This window comes from Acinonyx jubatus, chromosome A2 (assembly GCF_027475565.1).
Source record: "Acinonyx jubatus isolate Ajub_Pintada_27869175 chromosome A2, VMU_Ajub_asm_v1.0, whole genome shotgun sequence".
Classification (NCBI taxonomy): domain Eukaryota; kingdom Metazoa; phylum Chordata; class Mammalia; order Carnivora; family Felidae; genus Acinonyx; species Acinonyx jubatus.
The window spans coordinates 46680946-46699733 of record NC_069383.1 but is presented as its reverse complement, the minus strand read 5'-3'; the positions used below and the strand labels follow the sequence as shown (position 1 = coordinate 46699733).

Sequence of the window (18788 nt, the reverse complement as noted above, 5' to 3'; positions counted from 1 at the left end):
CCTGGAGCCTGCTTCAGATTCTGTGTCTCCCTCTCTCTCTGACCCCCCCCCGTTCATGCTGTCTCTCTCTGTCTCAAAAATAAATAAAACATTAAAAAAATTTTTTTTAAATAAATAAAATAAAATAAATAAATAAATAAATAAAATAAAATAAATAAATAAAATTAAAAAAAATAAAAAAAATAAACTAACTTGGGTTCACCTGAGCTAGATGAGATAAATAAACCTTCAAAAAAAATTTAAAAACCTAACTTTAAAACATAATTTGAGCTATCCCAAATTGCGCTGATTATCTTTCTTGTTCCCTAAGATCCTGTGGCCACTGCTCCACTCATCCTTGTGTATATAAAATGGGTCATCATCTTAGAAGCAGAAAGGCCCCGACCTGGCCACTCAGTCCCTCATCTAGGTAGGAAAACTCACAGATTTCAGACAGTTTTTAAACTTTTTGTTGTGCCGTGCCCGCCCTCCCCCCCGCCACAGCCACAAATGACAGACCTGTAAACACAGCATCACTCATGTTTTACGAGCCCACGTCCGTTAACATTCAAGTCCAGCGGTTCTCAGCTTTTTCCCCCAAGTCACACATGAGGCTCCTGGTCTTTGACACACTTCCAGTTTTCCTTATTTTACTTATCAATTTGCTCAACATTGCAAGCCTTCCAGAGATTTCCCAATGGGACCCCACGCAATAACTTTCCTTTTATAACCTGAGTGACTGAGCAAGACAGACTACAGTTGAACATTCTAAGCAGCAGGAGGCCAAGACATCTTTACCAAAAAAACCCAAAACAAAACCTTTCAGGGATGGAAATGATTGGTTAGTTACTGTTGTGCTAGTAACACGCTCAGCTCTCAGATGTTAAGGCAGCCTTTTCCGCTGAGGTCAACTGTATGCCCCATTTTAGGATCCACAGCTTTGGAAAACTGGTTCCCTGAAGGGACACCAGGTGATAATATTAAATTTAAATTAGGGGTTAACGATACCTTTTTAAGTTTCTGGCCTTAGTCTTTGAAGTAAGTCAGAATATTTTAGAACAACATTCTCTCCTTAAATCTTCGATTTCCAACTTCTTTCTGGAACCTGCAAAATAAAAAAAAAAGTTTTCCTTGAAAATACTATTGCAATGAATGGCGAACAAACAAATGAAATTGACGACTAGATAGTTTCGAACCCAGAACTCAAGGATGCTGGGTACCACCTGGAGGGTCTTCCTCAGGGCAATGTTTTCTACATGTCATTCAGACAACACACTCACCTTTTTTTTTTTGGCCATAATTGAGTCCTACCTGTACTTTATTTGCTTCACTTTGTGCTTTAAATTGACTGTTTTATTCTATTTTTTGTTTCACTTCTAGTATAGTTACTACACAGTGTAACAGTAGTTTCAGGGGTAGAATAGATTGATTCAGCACTTCCATACGTCACCTGTCACCCAGCGCTTATCACAGCAAGTGCACTCCTTAATCCCCATAAATAAACTATTTCGAAACCCAGATTAATTTTTTTTTTTTTTTTTTTAAGTAGGCTTTCCACCCCGCACAGAGCCCAACGCAGGGCTTGTACTCATGACCCTGAGATCGAGACCTGAGCTGAGAACACTAAGCCACCCAGGAGCCCCAACATTCAGATTCATTTTATTTTATTTTATTTTATTTTTATTATATGAAATTTATTGTCAAATTAGTTTCCATAACAGATTCATTTTAAAGGAAATTTTATACTGCCATTGTAAGTGAAAACTAACACTTTCGATAAATAGAAAGTTACACAAAAATAAATCCGTCGGAAATAAAACCATGCTGTTGGATTCCAGCTCAACGGTGCTGCCTGGGGAGATCCGAAGTCTGAGGCCTGAGGCCTGTGTGTTCTTAGACACATTTGAGGCCATTAAAGACACAGTAGGACAAACTGAGCCTTTTTTTTCCCCCTTTGGTGATAACCCTAAATCTGAGAGAACTGGAAAGGGAACTGCCCACTTCACGATGCTGTATTTTGCCGGCCACCACTCCTGCCGAAGGCGGCTTGAGATGGGTGTTACCTCTCATCTGTTCAAACCTAATCTGCATCCATCTGCAATGAGGGTCCAGTTTTACTCATGGCTCTAGCCTCTTCTGAGCCTGCGATTCCCACAAAACCAATGATCTCTCCCCTCAGCCTGCCCCATAATAGCCCCACAGACATTTCTACTGCTTACCATCAAAGGCAGAAACTTCAGTCTCCTGATTTAGAGCCACCTAGGCAAAGCAACAAATTATGTGCCAGCCAGCTGGCAAGGGGGCTATTGTACTATAATTTCCAAAGCCCTGGTTTGAGATTTAATCAGATTTGCAGAATGAGCTCAATTCAGCAGGAACTTACAGTAAAGAAAGCTGAACCTGCCCAGGTATACAGAATCCAAGGGTAGACGGAATATATACCATAGGACGCGATAGAGAAATTCAGTTCACAGGCATCTGGAATACCAAGCAGAGTCAGGGATCTCCTGGCCCCAACAGGGGATCCATTACTATCTTCGCCTGGTTAAAGGTGGGTCTGGCTAATGAGGCCAGTCTAGTTGTCACTTCCAGGCAAACAGAAGACCAAGGTTGGCCAGGGTCAGGTTTGGTGAGCTGGGCCTGCTCTGATGGGTGGGGCTCTCCCGGGCAGTGGTGCAGAGCCAAGAAGACAGAAGGTGGAGATCCTGGTGAGGCATGTCCAAGAAACAACCATAGAAAACATGAAGCCAATGGAGGTGGCTGGAAAAACTAGACAGACCCATGGCAGAATAAAAGAGGAAGATGAAGCAGAGGAACGAAGCAGAAAAGGTCAGGGAAGGGCCAGTCTACCACCTAAAGCCATCTCTTGTGACAAAGGCAAGCGGGGGTAGAGCCTATTGGTGGGGAGGGAGCCTCTTGGGAGCTGAGGGGTTTAGATGGCACCCCCACCCACTCCTCTTCTTCCTGGCTTTCTGATCTGCCCTCAGAGAGGTTTAGTTCCCAGGTAACAGAATGCCAGGGTCCATCCACCACCTTAGGCTCCTTATTGGAAATCTGTGCCCAGGTCCCATCTTGGAATTTGATCTTCTAAGCTAAATATAAAGTCTGCAGAGCCTCAAAATAAATGAATGAATGAATGAATGAATGAATGAATAAATAAATGGCTCAGGGAAGCTTCTCTGAAGAAAACAAAGCAAGTATTGGTGAAAGGCAGGCATTCAAAGGAAAAAAGAGGTAGAGACAGGAGAGAGACATTCTGTAAGACTATACAGCAGATGGTTGACTAGAAATGAAATGCAAGCCACATGTGCAATCTAAGATTTCCTAGTAGCCACATTAATGAATGTCAAAAGGAATCAATTTTAATGTTTTATTTAACCCAATGTATTAAATATATTATTGCAATATGTAATCAATATAGAATTAAGGAAATATCTTTCATTTTTTTTTTCCATACTAAGACTCTGAAACCCAGTGTGCATTTTATACTTAGACCACTTCTCGGTTTGGACCAGCCACACATCAAGTGTTCGCCAACTACATGTGGCCAGGGGCTGCTGTGTTGGCACAGCTGTAGAGGAAGCACTGGATGCTGGCATAGGAAGACATCAGAGCTCCTCCCTGTCCCTGTTCCATTTTATTTTTTTTTATTTTTTTATTTTTTCAAAAAATTTTTTTTAATGTTTATTTATTTCTGAGACAGAGAGAGACAGAGCATGAGTCGGGGAGGGGCAGAGAGAGAGGGAGACACAGAATCCGAAGCAGGCTCCAGGCTCTGAGCTGCCAGCACAGAGCCCGACGCGGGGCTCGAACTCACGGACCGTGAGATCATGACCTGAGCCCAAGTCGGACGCTCAACCGACTGAGCCACCCGGGCGCCCCTCCCTGTTCCATTTGAAATACCAATGCCAGGAATGACTGAATTGGCTTTTCAGCTTAGTTTCGCAGAAAGTCAGTGAGGCAGGTAGTTAAAAAAGTGAGGTCACTGATAGTTCTGCCAGCTCAGAAAGGAAGTAAGTACTGGTTTATAGACCTACTGGTTTATAGTCAGTGTACAATTCTTTTCAACTATCACATACAAATTTATAGCTTTTTATGCTTCCAAAGATTAAAACTAAGAACTATTTTTTATCAAAGCATTTTTGTGAGGGGCGCCTGGGTGGCTCAGTCGGTGAAGCATCTAACTTTAGCTCAGGTCGTGATGTCCCAGTTTGTGAGTTTGAGCCCCGCGTCAGGCTCTGTGCCGACAGCTCAGAGCCTGGAGTCTGCTTCGGATTCTGTCTCCTTCTCTCGGCCCTTCCCCGCTCACACTCTCTCTCTCTCTCCCTCTCAAAAATAAATAAATATGAAAAAAATGTGTTTTCAAATGCTATAGATAGTATAATGAGACGTTCACACACCATGGGTAGGAATGTACCCTGGTGGAGACCATCTGGGAACCCATTTGACAGAACATATCAAGAGCCTGTGAAAAGTTCGTTTTAGTGATTTCCCATTCTAGAGACCTGTCTTCTGCAAATATTTCCTATTCTAGAAGTCTGCCTTCTGAAAAGATTCAGAGGCTCTGACAATTTTGTGGTTTTTTTTTTTAAACAGTTTTCTTCTGCTTCTAGCTGTAATACAGTAGCTTATGACTCCCACAGAGGTCAACTGCAGGTGAAGTGATCAACAAATTGGGGTATAATCATACAGTACAGCGCTATTTGATAATAAATATGAATGATACAACACGAATATCACAGATATTATGCTAAGAGAAACCAGACTCAAAAGAATCTGAATGATTCCATTCATACGATTCCAAAAATCCGACCTAGAAATCAGAGCAGTGGTTCCCTGGGGTGGGGGGTGGGAAGACAGGAGAAACTGCCTGCATAGAGAAACACGAGAAATTTCTGGGGAGACAGAAATGTCCTTTATCTTTTTTTGATAAGTTTTTTTTAAATGTTTATTTATTTTTTGAGAGAGAGAGAGAGAGAGTGAGTTCTGAAGCTCTGTGGAGGGTAGGGAGCCATTTTGGCAGAGACAGGACAGAGAGAGAGAGGGAAAATGTGGCACGTGGAGATTGCACAAGAAGAGCACTTCCCCTGGAAAGGAGCTGGACAGAAAGAGTGCAAACACTCACAGGGTGCTTGACAAGAAATCTGTCCCCCAAAACCATTGATGGGTAGAAAGGAGAGGGTTTCAGTTCTACCAGGATTCTATAAACAGTGGAGGGCAGAGTCTGAAGGTTCAGAGCTCATTAACTGGTGGCGCTCCAGTGATAAGAGTAGGGCAAAACCCCAGGAGTGGGCAGCACAGTCTGAGGGTTCCCTGTGTCTTGTGGGGAGAACCTGTTCCCCTGCTTGGAGTACATGTGGTAGAGGCCATATGGCCTCCTCACAGGCAAAGTTCTCAGTGGACCCCAGAGAGAAGCCACGTCTGCTGGTATTGGGACAAAGACTTTAGAGTGTGGCAAATTGGCGCTGGGTAGGTGTTGTGATTTGCCATAGACTTTTTTTTCCTCTATTCTATCAAGCTTCTTTCAACAAGCAGACTGAAACACACCTAGGATCAAGCTTCCTTTTTTTTTATTTTGTTTTGTTTTTAATTTTTACATTTTTATTTTTTATTTAATTTTTTTCTTCCTCCAAAATGACAAGATGGAAGAATTCACCCCAAAAGAAAGAATAGGAATAAATGACAGCCAGGGATTTAATCAACACAGATGTAAGTAAGATGTCTGAACTAGAACTTAAAACCATGATTATAAGAACACTAGCTGGGGTTGAAAAAAGCATAGAAGACACCAGAGAATCCCTTTCAGCAGAGATAAAAGAACTAAAATCTAGTCAGGCCAAAATAAAAAATGTTGTAACTGAGATGCAATATTGAATGAATGCCACGATGGTAAGGATGGATGAAGTAGAGCGGTGAATCAGTGATATAGAGGATAAAATAACGGAAAATAATGAAGGAGAAAAAAAGAGGGAAACGAAGGCAAAAGCATGATATAAAACCTAGAGAACTCAGTGACTTATCAAAAATTAATAACATTTGAATCAGAGGAATCCCAGAAGATGAAGAGAGAGGAAAAGGGGCAAAAGGTTTATGCAAGCAAAGTATAGTGGAAAACTTTCCTAATCTGGGGAAGGACACGGATATCAAAATCCAAGAAGCACAGAGAACTCCCATTAGATTCAACAAAAACCAACCATCACCAAGGCATATCATAGTCAAATTCACAAAATACACAGAGAAGGAAAGAATTATGAAAGCAGAAAGGGGAAAAAAGTCCTTAACCTACAAGGGATGACAGATCAGGTTCGCAGCAGATCTGTCCACAGAAACTTGGCAGGACAGAAGGGAGTGGCAAGATATATTCAACGTGCTGACTCAGAAAAATATTCAGCCAAGAATTCTTTATCCGGCAAGGCTGTCATTCAAAATAGAAGGAGAGATAAAGACTTTCCCAGACAAACAAAAACTAAAGGAGTTTGTGACCATTAAACCAGCCCTGCAAGAAATTTTAAGGGAACTTTTTGAGTGGAGAAGAAACTAAACAAAACAAAAAAGACCAAAAGCAACAAAGAAAGGACCAGAGAACATGAACAGAAACACCAATTCTACAAGCAACACAATGGCACTAAATTCATATCTTTCAGTACTCACTGTAAATGTAAATGGAATAAATACTCCAATCAAAAGACACAGGATATCAGAATGGATAAGAAAACAAGACCCATATATATGCTGCCTACAAGAGACTCATTTTAGACCTAAACACACCTGCAGATTGAAAGTAAGGTAATGGAGAACCATCTATCATGCTAATGGACACCAAAAGGCAGCTGGAGTAGCCATACTTATATCAGACAAACTAGATTTTAAAACAAAGGCTGTAACAAAAGATGAAGAAGGAAATTATATCATAATTAAGGGGTCTATCCACCAAGAAGGTCTAACAATTATAAATATGTATGCCCCCAGCTTGAAACAACCCAAATATATAAGTCAATTAATCACAAACATAAAGAAACTCATTCATAATAATACCATAATAGTTAGGGACTTTACACCCCCATTTACATCTAAGCAGAAAAATCAACAAGGAAACAATGGCTTTGAATGACACACTGGACAAGATGGGCTTAATAGATATATTCAGAACATTTCATCCTAAAGCAGCAGAATACAGATTATTCTCAAGTACACATGGAACATTCTCCAGAATAGATCACACACTGACCGGGTCACAAATCAGCCTTCAACAAGTACAAAAAAACTGATATCATACCATGCAGATTTTAAGACCACAGTGCTATGAGACTTGAAATCAACCACAAGAAAAAATTTGGAAAGACCACGAATACTTGGAGATTAAAGAACATCCTACTAAAGAATGAATGGGTTAACCAAGAAATTAAAGAGGAAATTAAAAGGTACATGGAAGCCAATGAAAATGAAAACACAACAGTCCAAAACCTCTGGGACGCAGCAAAGACAGTCATAAGAGGAAAGTATATAGCAATCCAGGCCTTCCTTAAGAAGGAATAAATGTCTCAAATACACAACCTAATCTCACACCTAAAGGAGCTGGAAAAAGAACGGCAAATAAAGCCCAAAACCAGCAGAAGAAGGGAAATAATAAAGATTAAAGCAAAAACCAATGATATCAAAATCAAAGAAATAGTAGAAGAGATCAAGAAAACCAGGAGCTGATTCTTTGAAAGAATTAACAAAATTAATAACCCCCTAGCCAGATTTATCAAAAAGAAAAAGGACCCAAATAAATAAAACCATGAATGAAAGAGGAGAGTTCACAACCAACAACAAAGAAATACAAACAATAATAAGAGAATATTATGAGCGATTATATGCCAACAAATTGAGCAATTTAGAAGAAATGGACAAATTCCTAGAAACACATAAACTACCAAAACTGAAACAAGAAGAAATTGAAAATGTGAACAGACCCATGCCCAGGAAAGAAATTGAATCAGTAATCAAAAATCTCCCAACAAACAAGAGTCCAGGGCTGGAAGGCTTTCCAAGGGAATTCTACCAAACATTTAAAGAAGTGTTGACACCTACTCTTTTGAAGGTGTTCCAAAAAATAGAAATAGAAGGAAAACTTTCAAACTCATTCTACAAGGCTAGCATTACCTTGATCCCAAAACCAGACAAAGACCCCACTAAAAAGGAGAACTATAGACCAATTTCCTTGATGAACATGAAGGCAAAAATTCTCAACAAGATACTAGCAAACCAAATCCAATAATACATTAAAAGAATTATTTACCATGATCAAGTGGGATTTATTCCTAGGCTGCAGTGCTGGTTCAATATCCACAAATCAATCAACTTGATACATCACATTAATGAAAGAAAGGATAAGGACCACATAATCTTCTCAATAGATGCAGAAAAAGCATTTGACAAAATACAGCATCCTTTCTTGATAAAAACCCTCAACAAGGTAGGGATAGATATAACACACCACAACATCATAAAGGCCATATACCAAAGACCCACAGCTAATATCATCCTCAATGGGGAAAAACCGAGTGCCTTCCCCCTAAGGTCAGGAACACAACAGGGATGTCCACTCTCGCCACTGTTGTTCAACATAGTGTGGGAAGTCCTTGCCTCAGCAATCAGACAACAAAAGAAATAAAAGGCATTCAAATTGGCAAGGAAGAAGTCAAACTTCCACTCTTTGCAAATGACATGATATGCTAGGTGGTAAACCCAAAAGACTCTGCCAAAAAATTGCTAGAACTGATACGTGGATTCAACAAAGTATCAGAATATAAAATCAACGTACAGAAATTTGTGGCATTTCTATATGCCAATAATGAAGCAGCAGAAAGAGAAATCAAGGAGCCGATCCCACTTACAACTGCACCCAAAACCATATAATACCTTCAAATAAACTTAACCAAAGAGGCAAAAGTTATATATGCTGAAAACTATAGAAAGCTTATGAAAGAAATTGAAGAAGACACAAAGAAATGGAAAAACATTCCACACTCATGGACTGGAAGAACAAATATTGTTAAAATGTCAATATTACCCAAACCAATCTACATATTCAATGCAATCCCTATCAACACCAGCATTCCTCACAGAGCTAGAACAAACAATCCTAAAATTTATATGGAACCAGAAAAGACCCCAGATAGCCAAAGTAATTAATTTCCCCCAGAAGGAAAAGGAAAATTAGGTATATCCTCACCAAGAAAGAGCTGGCATAGCTACATTAAAATTAAATAAGGGAAGAAATGTTACTAGAGGTAGAAAAACATTTCATAAGACAAAATGATCAATTTTAAAGGACAATACAAACATTTTAATTTGTATGCACCTAGTAACATTTTCAAAATAATAAAGCAAAAATTGGGGCACCTGGGTGGCTCAGTCAGCAGATAGATCCTCTGACTTCGGCTCAGGTCATGATCTCATGGTTTGTGAGTTAGAGCCCCACATCAGGCTCTCCGCTGTCAGTGCAGAGCCTGCTTCAGATCTTCTGTCCACCCCCAGCTCGCTACCCTTCCCCCTGTTGCACTCTTTCTCTGTCAAAAATAAACACTTAAAATAATAATATAATAATAAGGCAAGAATCGGCAATCCTGAAAGGAGAAATAGACAAATCCACAATCACAATGGAGTTTTTTTTTAAGTTTATTTATTTATTATTGAGCGAGAGAGAGCGAGAGAGAGAGAGAGAGAGCACACAAGCCAGAGAGAGGTAGAGATTAGAGACAGAATCCAAAGCAGGCTCCAGGCTCTGAGCTGTCAGCACAGAGCCTGACGCGGGACTTGAACTCATGAATGGTGAGATCATGACCTAAGCCGAAGTCAGACACTTAACTGACTGAGCCACCTAGGCGCCCCACAATGGAGGACTTTAATACATGCTTCAGAGTAACTGAAAGAAAACACCACAAAAATTAACAGCCAGTAAGAACGTGGAGAATCTGAATAACAAGTCTTCTAACTGACATCTACAAAACATGTACCCAACAGCAACAGAATGCCTCACATTAAACTGACATTCATAAAGCAAGTTCTTAACATATTTTTTTTAAATGTTTTTATTTATTTTTGAAGGAGAGAGAGACCGAGCATGAGCAGGGGAGGAGCAGAGAGAGAGGGAGACACAGAATTTGAGGCAGGCTCCAGGCTCCGAGCTGTCAGCCCAGAGCCCGACGCGGGGCTCGAACTCACAAACTGGGAGATCACGACCTGAGCTGAAGTTGGACGCCTAGCCGACTGAGCCACCCAGGTGCCCCTTAACATATTTTTTAAAGTTTATTTTTTATTTTTTAGAGACAGAGAGAATTCCAAATAGGCTCTGCACTGCTCCAATGCAGAGCTCGAACTCAGAAACTGTGAGATCATGATCTGAGACGAAGTTAAGAGCCAGATGCTTAACCGCCTGAGCCACCCAGGTGCCGCTTAGCACATTTTAAAGGACTGAAGTCATTCAGAATATATTCTCTGACCATAGTGGAATCAAGCTAGAAATCAAAAATAAAAAGACACCTAGAAAATCCCCAAATCAACTGGTCAGAGAATAGAAATTAGAAAATATTTTGAACTGCATGATAATGAAAATACAACATACCAAAAATATAACACGTGTGGGATACAATTAAAGAACTCATAGAAATGTATAGACTTACATGCACATATTAGAAAAGAAAAACAAAAATTCTATCTACAAAGTGGGTTTAGGGGGAACATACGTCAACCTAACAATGAAGGTCATATATGAAAACCCCACAGTGACCATCATACTCCATGGTGCAAAACTGAGAGCTTTCCCTTTAAGGTCAGGAATTCATTTAGAACAACAGGCAGATGAGGACAAGCACATGGTCAATGCAGGTCGCTGTGTTCTCTAGCTGCCCCCACACCCTCCTTCGCTGGCCAGCTGCCAGGAGAAGCTGGAGCGGAAGTGGGTCTGGAGTGGCAAAAAGCTACACTTTCCAGAGAGTGCTCCTGTAAGTCAGTCTTACTGCAAGAGGGTCAGCAGGGCGCCTTCCCAGCTGAGGAGCACAGTGAGAGTGAGCTGGCCTCCTGGAGAGTGGAGACCTCCGTCCATTTCATTTGGTCATTTACACTCATCTTGCACAAAGGCAACTGGACCCAAGGGGGCTCACGGACAAGAGAAACAGCACAAACAGAAATCTAGCCGCTCACCAAATGCAAAGAAAACAAACTAATAGAAGAACGGAGGAAACAAAGCAAAGACTTCTGCCTGAGGTAAAGTTACAACCCTAGAACGGAGTGAGGTCTCTGCTAGCCAAAAGTCTGCCAACGGCAAGCAAAGCCCGGGGTGCTTAGAAGAGCCCTGCGACCGACCTGCTGTCAGAAGGCATGTGATGAGGTCACAGGAACACATTGGACAAAGTATCACTTAGAAAGGAGCCCCACTTGGGGGTGCCTGTGTGGCTCAGTCCATTAAGCATCCCACTTCGGCTAAGGTCATGATCTCCCGGTCTTCTCCCCATCTGTGAGTTCGAGCTCCACGTGGGGCTCGGAGCTGACAGCTCGGAGCTTGGAGCCTGCTTTGGATTCTGTGTCTCCCTCTCTCTCTGCCCCTCCCCTGCTCACAGTGTTTCTCTCTCTCTCTAAAAATAAATGAACATTTTTTAAAAATTGAAAGAAAGAAAGAAAGAAAGAAAGAAAGAAAGAAAGAAAGAAAGAAAGAAAGAAAGAAAGAAAGAAAGAAAGAAAGTCCCACCTGGGGAAAGAACAACTGGGACTCACATGCAGAGACTGAGCGACTTCTGTTCCCCTTTCATCTCGGAATCACGGGGAGGCCCTTCCCCTACATTCAGTTTCACTTTCTAAAGAGGGATTTTGCCCAGTCCTGCGGCTTTCTTCCTTTTCTACTATCCCAAGGGACCCTGAAAGTAAATGCGCACTCTTTGTAACTAAGATAAAAAACATTTTATAAAGATGCTCATCTCTATAGAGGTTTCTTTTTACTTTTGAATAACTTTCCCCCTAGTAGGAAACTGTGGAAACTTTGGGAAATGCAATAAATAAATTAATTAATTAATTAATTAATTAATAAGACAAAAAAACCCAAATCACCTACACCACTGTTAACATTCTAGACTAACCTTCTACATTTTGGCATCACACTATATATATATATACATATATATATGTATATATATATGTATATATATACACACATATATATGTATATATATACATATATACATATATGTATATACTTATATATATATGTATATATACACATATATATGTACACAGACATAGGGACAGCATATAAATGTATATATAAAGGGACAGCATATATATGTATATATATACACATATATATGTATATATGTGTGTGTGTATATATATATATGTATATATATGTGCATATATATATATATATATATATATATATATATATATATATATGCTGTCCCTTTACCATTATCTTGTGTTTCTGTGTAACCACCAAGGCCCTCTCTTGAGCTGCAGAAGCCAGTTTCTGACAGATGCTTTACTTCCTCGGTTTTTATTTTATAAAGAAAAATAAGAGCCACCTGCCACTCTTTGATCTTTTAAAGCCCGTAACTGAGAAGTTCCAAGTGCCAAACAAAGGATCAAACGTGATGCCGGCTGGTGACACCTCCGCTGGCCTGGCCCTGCCTGCCTGAACCCCCACAGCAAATCCAGAAGCCTCCATCCGTGGCCAATCACAAGACAACACAGTATCGTCAACAGGACCTGCAGACCTGCCGCCAGGGAACAGGGCGGAGGAGGGGCACCGGAAAGACTCCAGGATGTCGGCCTCCCGTGTCCTTCTGCAGAGGTCGGGTGTCACGGGCTGCACTGCGTGGTGGCTCCAGCAGGGCACAGAAGGACCATCACTAACACTGAGTAAGCACTTTACTAGGGGCCCAGCATCCAGCCAAGGCTTTCCAGTACCTGCGAGAGATACAGTAACAAAGGGCTAGATGTGGTCTCTAGAGCCAGCCAGGCCAAGGGACTGAATTCAAACCCTGTTCCCTTACTCGTTAGCAAGCTAGCCGCAGCTTCTCTGAGCCTCAGTTTCCTCACAGTGACAGCCCCTGCCTCAAAGTGTTGCTACAAGGACTGAGTCATTATTCAAAGTGTCTAGACTGGGCATCAAGTAAATATCCTCAAGTGATTATCACCTAATTTAATCTTCTCTATTATCTCCCTCAATTCTTCGGACAACCCTAGGTGGCAGAGGCCATTGTTATGGGCGATTCACAAATGAGAAAGCTGAGGCACACAGAGGTTAACTATCTTCCCAGAGTCACCGAGTTTATAACCTGGCAGGGCAGACGGACAGAACACAAGATTTCGAGTGTGGGGAGCACACCGAGTGGAAAATGAACCAAGAGCGCCAGTGAGATGTGCAGCGGCCCGCGGGCCTTCCTTGGGCCCCACTGGAGCCCTCTGCAGTGGCAGGTGGCCGGGAGACGTGCTCAGAGCCCCTGTCTCTTAGGAGCATGAATGTGAGACACACTGAGTCCCAGGAAACCCCCAGCACATGAGGACTGGGTCAGGGCTGCCCACTGCGGAGAGACACAGTCTCCACAGCCACCCAGGGGTCATACTCCTTAAATCCCGTGTATCTTTATAATAAACCTCCATGCACAGAGAGGACCTCAGTGTTATCTCCGAGTGAGATCGTGAGTTACATGCAGCAGCTTTGCCCTGAGCAGAATCACTGAGCAGAGCCCGGGGGCAGAGGTCACCCTGCCCACGGCATAACTGTGCATGTCAGCTACCAAATTTGGCTTCTACCCCCACAGACAGGGCCTCAATCAACAACAGAAGCCTCAAGAAAATCTTTCCCCATAATCTACACTGATCCCATGATTTCACTCTTTGACACTCAGCTGCTGGGAATTCATCCTGGGCCTGGAATACTTGTATTTCAAGATAAATGACACAGCTTTCCATGAATTGGTGTTGCAATACCAGGCAAGATGAACAGATCCGAAGCCTATTCCTTCCAACATTCTTCAACAATGTAGCAGATGCAAACTGCTACATTGTGTAGTCAAGCCATTCTACAGGCATTTCTGCTGCTGTCGCTTTCGGAGGCTGGGAACACATACTAACAGAAGCAAAACCAAAGCCAGCTTTGCTGGCATCCAGCTGCTATGGAATCTGGCCAGGGCTATGAGCGCCTGTACCTATGCTGACCCCAGCGCCACCTACATCCCTCACTGCCCTCCCCCCCACCCCCAGTTCAGTTCATTTCTCTGAGGTTTATTTTTGAGAGAAAGAGAGAGAGAGAGAGAGAGCGCGCGCGCACACGTGTGAGAGGGGCAGAAAGGAGGAGACAGAAGATCTGAAGCAGGCTCCACACTGTGAGCGCAAAGCCTGATGCGGGGCTTGAACTCACAACCATGAGATCATGACCTGAGTAGAAATCAAGGGCTCCTTTGGGGGTGGGAGGGAGGGGAGGGTGGGTGATGGGTATTGAGGAGGGCACCTTTTGGGATGAGCACTGGGTGTTGTATGGAAACCAATTTGACAATAAACTTCATATATTGAAAAAAAAAAATCAAGGGCTGCTTAACCGACTGAGCCGCCCAAGTGCCCCTGTACATTTCTCTAAATGTGAGTTCCCAAACAGGCTGGTGCTCCTTGAAAAATAGACACAGTGATAGAAGTAGGTGGCTCATTAAATAGTTTGGATTCTTGGGGCGCTCAGCTGGCTCAGTCAGTAGAGCGTGCAACTTCTGATCTCGGGGTTGGGAGTTCGAGCCTCACATTGGGTACAGAGCATTACTTAAAAATAAAATATTTAAAATACATAAATAAGTAGTTTGGACCCTCTTCCTAGGTACCAGGGAGGGTTACAGTTCCCTACCCCCTTGAAGTCACTTGCTTTGAATCATGACCCACCAATAATGACAACAGGGACTGCCTCCTGCCACATTGGGACAGGCACGGTATGAGCAAGACACAAACCTGTTGTTTGAGCTGCTGAGATTTTGGAATTATCTGTAACCCAGCCCAGCCTGAGGGAGACCACGCTTTTGGACAAGAACAGCATTCAGCACGTTGCGAAACTGAGGCCCAGAGTGGAGAAGTGGGTTGTCAAAGTCCAGACAGCTAGGCAGGGCTGGATGCACACCACGGCTCCCACCCTTCCTTCACAAGACGGCAGTTTCTGGAGGACAGAATCCCGGGACATCAAAGGACCACGCGTAGTAAAGAGAAGCCACTACAATTTTTTTTTTTCAGATACCATAAAACTGACTGTAGTTATGGAGTTCAGGGTTAGGTTAAAATAAAACACCATTCTCCGTCTCGCTCTGACTTAGTCATCTGTAAAAGAAGATACTAACGTATGAAGCAAAAAAAAGGCACACGAGCAAGTCCTGCATATCCTTGATTTCTACCGCAGCGGACGCATCTGCTTGTTGTGGTCCCACATCCTGTCGTTTCACCCAGCTACCTGCCCGGTGCCAGAACCGCTGCACCTCAGCCCAGTCCACCGTCACCATGTCAGGACTGTCACGTACGAACCATCGTCAGTGACGAAGACATACGTACTGGCACCGAAAGGTCTTCCAGACCTATCATCACTTGAAAAACACACATTGCTGGGGCACCTGGGTGATGATCTCGCGGTTCATGGGTTCGAGCCCTGCGTCCCCACCAAATGAAGTGACAGGTCATGGAAACTGAGCAAACTCAGAGGAGATGCTACGACTCTTTCTGGGCACCTGTAAATAAAAGAAATGCTCTTTCTGGTTTGGTGAAATATCACAGTCAAGCTGACAGGTTTGTGGGCAGGAACAATTTTATTTTGTCTTCAATTTTGTAGGAGGCTGTCCACTCATGGTATTGCCACTAACTTCGGTTTGAAATAAGGAATCAAAAGCGAAAATATCAATCCTCACGAAAAAAATTATACAGCAAAAGAATCAACAAAACTGACTTGCAAGTAGATATTTTTCAATCTTCGGACCTCAAGCAATACCTTATTGAAGAAATGCTCCGTGATTACCAAATATTTCATCTCCTTTTGTATTTTCCCCTTCCTTTCATGTAACACAAGCCTCTCAACGGTTTAAAACAATATCGGCTCATTTGCCTTCTGTGGAACATCTTGCCCCTGAGTGATGTTTGCATTTTGATGGAGGATTGCCACAGGAAGCTCACATTTTCCCACCCGATATCCGCTCCCCACCCAAAAGGTACCGTTACCAGTGAAACCATTTGAGATTCTTTCCCCTCTCTGTTAAAAGCACATCCTAACGTGAATGTCAAACCAGCAAGTACCATCTCAGCAAAGCCACAAGCTGCCACACGCACTATGGGTTTCCAAAACATTCTCAATCCCACAGCCCTGAACAACAGAAATCGATCATTGATATCAGATAATAGATAACTGGTGTTTATTTATTGAGTTCAGATTTAAGAGGAGCTCAAGAAAGCCACCATTCCCGGCCTGCCTCGGAGATATTCCCCAGATTATAAAACATCAATCAGAATGGACTCTGCCAACCTGAACATAGACCCCAGCGAAACCCACACACGCCCATGAGGGTCGACGATTACACCTGCAGTCTCCTCAAGGAAATTTCTCCTCTCTTGAAGAAGATTCATTTTGGTGAATAGGACCCACAGCCTCCTCAGACCAGTCTTAAAATGACGATGATAATTATACTGTGTTTATTGACGTGGACTGGCTGGAGTGAGGATTTTTTTTATTTTTTATTATTTTTTTTAACGTTTTATTTATTTTTGAGACAGAGGGAGACAGAGCATGAACGGGGGAGGGTCAGAGACAGGGAGACACAGAATCCGAAACAGGCTCCGGGCTCTGAGCTGTCAGCACAGGGCCCGAGGCGGGGCTCGAACTCACGGACCACGAGATCATGACCTGAGCCGAAGTCGGCCGCTTAACCGACTGAGCCACCCAGGCGCCCCTGGAGTGAGGATTCGAAGAGCATGGCCCCACCGTTCTTCAAGGTGCCCAACCACGGGGTGGGTGGACTAACCCATCCCAACAGCAAGCTCACAGAAAGCGAGTGCCTAGCATATGTTTACACAGTATTGGCAGTGCTGGGCAGAGAACACACACAATGGGGCGACTCACACTGGCTCCACTTTCCCTGCTGCGTAATCCACAAAAACATTAGCTCAGTTATGCTCCCAGGCTTCTGACATTAGACAAATGCAAACTGCCATTCTTTAATGGGCCTACATAGAACTCTTTCTCTCGCTCTCATGGGCTGGTTGTTGTTGTTGTTCCTATTAATTTTTCTTACTTTGTTTTCAATTTCTTATCCTGGGACACAAGCCCACTCCTGTATGCCTCTGCCATGCCGGAAAACGATTGACAGTTTCCTCTGGAGAAAACGTAGCAGATGGGTGAGGCTACAGTTTATTATTTGAAGCTTTTAAACTCCATTAACACTCGTTCGCTTTAAGTATCTGAAAGCCCTTAATCCCTCAGAATTTCCAAGCAGATACAGAAGTCGATCTCCCATCATCTCTCTTCTGTGCCACTGCCCCCGCCCCCTCTCCTTCCATCTAGCTTCCTTTTCTTTTCTATCTTGCTTTCTTGGGCAAGTGCCACAGAACTCCAGATGCAGACGCAGCCAGCCACCCTGCCTACAAAGGAAGGAATGCTGCCCCAGCTGATGTAAGCCCTTGGGAGGGGATGGAAGCTGACAGAATGCAGACCTCCTGTCGCGGAGCCTTCTGGGAAGTCCCACTTCTGACTCCACATGGCTCAGAGTCAAGCCTCCTGGTTGAGAAACACTGCATATAATGTATGCAGAACCAGCCCCTTGCTTCTCTGCTGGGACCCTGGGGCTTTTTTTTTTTTTTTTTTTTATCATTTATTTTTGAAAGACAGAGCATGAGTGGGAGAGGGGCAGAGAGAGAGGGAGACACAGAATCCGAAGCAGGCTCCAGGCTCCGAGCTGCCACCACAGAGCCCAACATGGGGCTCGAACCCACAAACCAGGAGATCATGACCTGAACTGGAGTCGGCACTTAACTGACTGAGCCACCCAGGCGCCCCTGGAACCCTGAACTTCTTGAGTGGAACAGAATGTTGTCCAAGGCTCCCATTTTCGAGGTGAGGAAACCGAGGCCCTGGGCAGTATGGATCAACCAGAACTAGAAGCCAGGCCTCCTGGCCCTGAGGCAAAGGCTTCTTTTGCTTCCTTGTGATTAGAATAGCTGCCTGGGTGGGCGGAAGCATACACCCTCCCCCCAAGTAGCAATGGGCAGACACCTTGTTCTTCCCCTCGGCCCCTGTCTCCCCGCTGGGAACTCCCGCTTCTCTCAGAGGACAAGGTACTTCACGTTCTCCCTTCTTAACTTCTCCCTTTGTGCTGATTGATGGTGGCCATCAAGGGCCAAGCAAGACTCTAACACCAGGTTACCCGATTCCAATCATAGCGGTGTGATTTGGACAAATGACACCACACCCCCCCTCTGTGCTTCAGTGTTCTTCCCTAGAAAACGCAGACAAGATTAGCGCCTACCTCCTAAGATTGCCGCGAGGGTTTGATGAGTTCATACACACGCGGTGGTTAGGGCAGCGCGGGTCACGCTGCAGGCACAGACCATGATGGAGAAGGCAGATTTCTGCCCCGTTCATCCTTGAGGTCCAGCATTTGACTGCGAGTGAAGAGGCCTATCTGGTTAGTCACTGCACTCTAGAACACAGAGGATGCGAGATAAAAAAAAAATTACTGAGGGGCGCCTGGGTGGCTCAGCTGGTTGAGCGTCCGACTTCGGCTCGGGTCACGATCTCACCGTTTGTGAGTTCGAGCCCCGCG

General features: G+C 43.4%; 1 protein-coding gene across 7 annotated transcripts in view; it reads right to left on the bottom strand.

Annotated features, from left to right (window-relative positions):
• NOD1 (nucleotide binding oligomerization domain containing 1) overlaps positions 1-18788 on the bottom strand; it is a 77336-nt gene that overhangs the window by 40746 nt on the left and 17802 nt on the right. For 5 of the 7 annotated variants that reach the window (XM_027075204.2, XM_053218262.1, XM_027075203.2 and 2 more), the window contains exon 2: positions 988-1084. The gene's annotated coding sequence lies outside the window, so the exon portion shown is untranslated. Of the gene's footprint in view, positions 1-987; positions 1085-11736; positions 11992-18491; positions 18628-18788 lie in introns of those variants that run through there. The other 2 variants (XM_027075197.2, XM_027075201.2) reach the window with 2 other exon arrangements.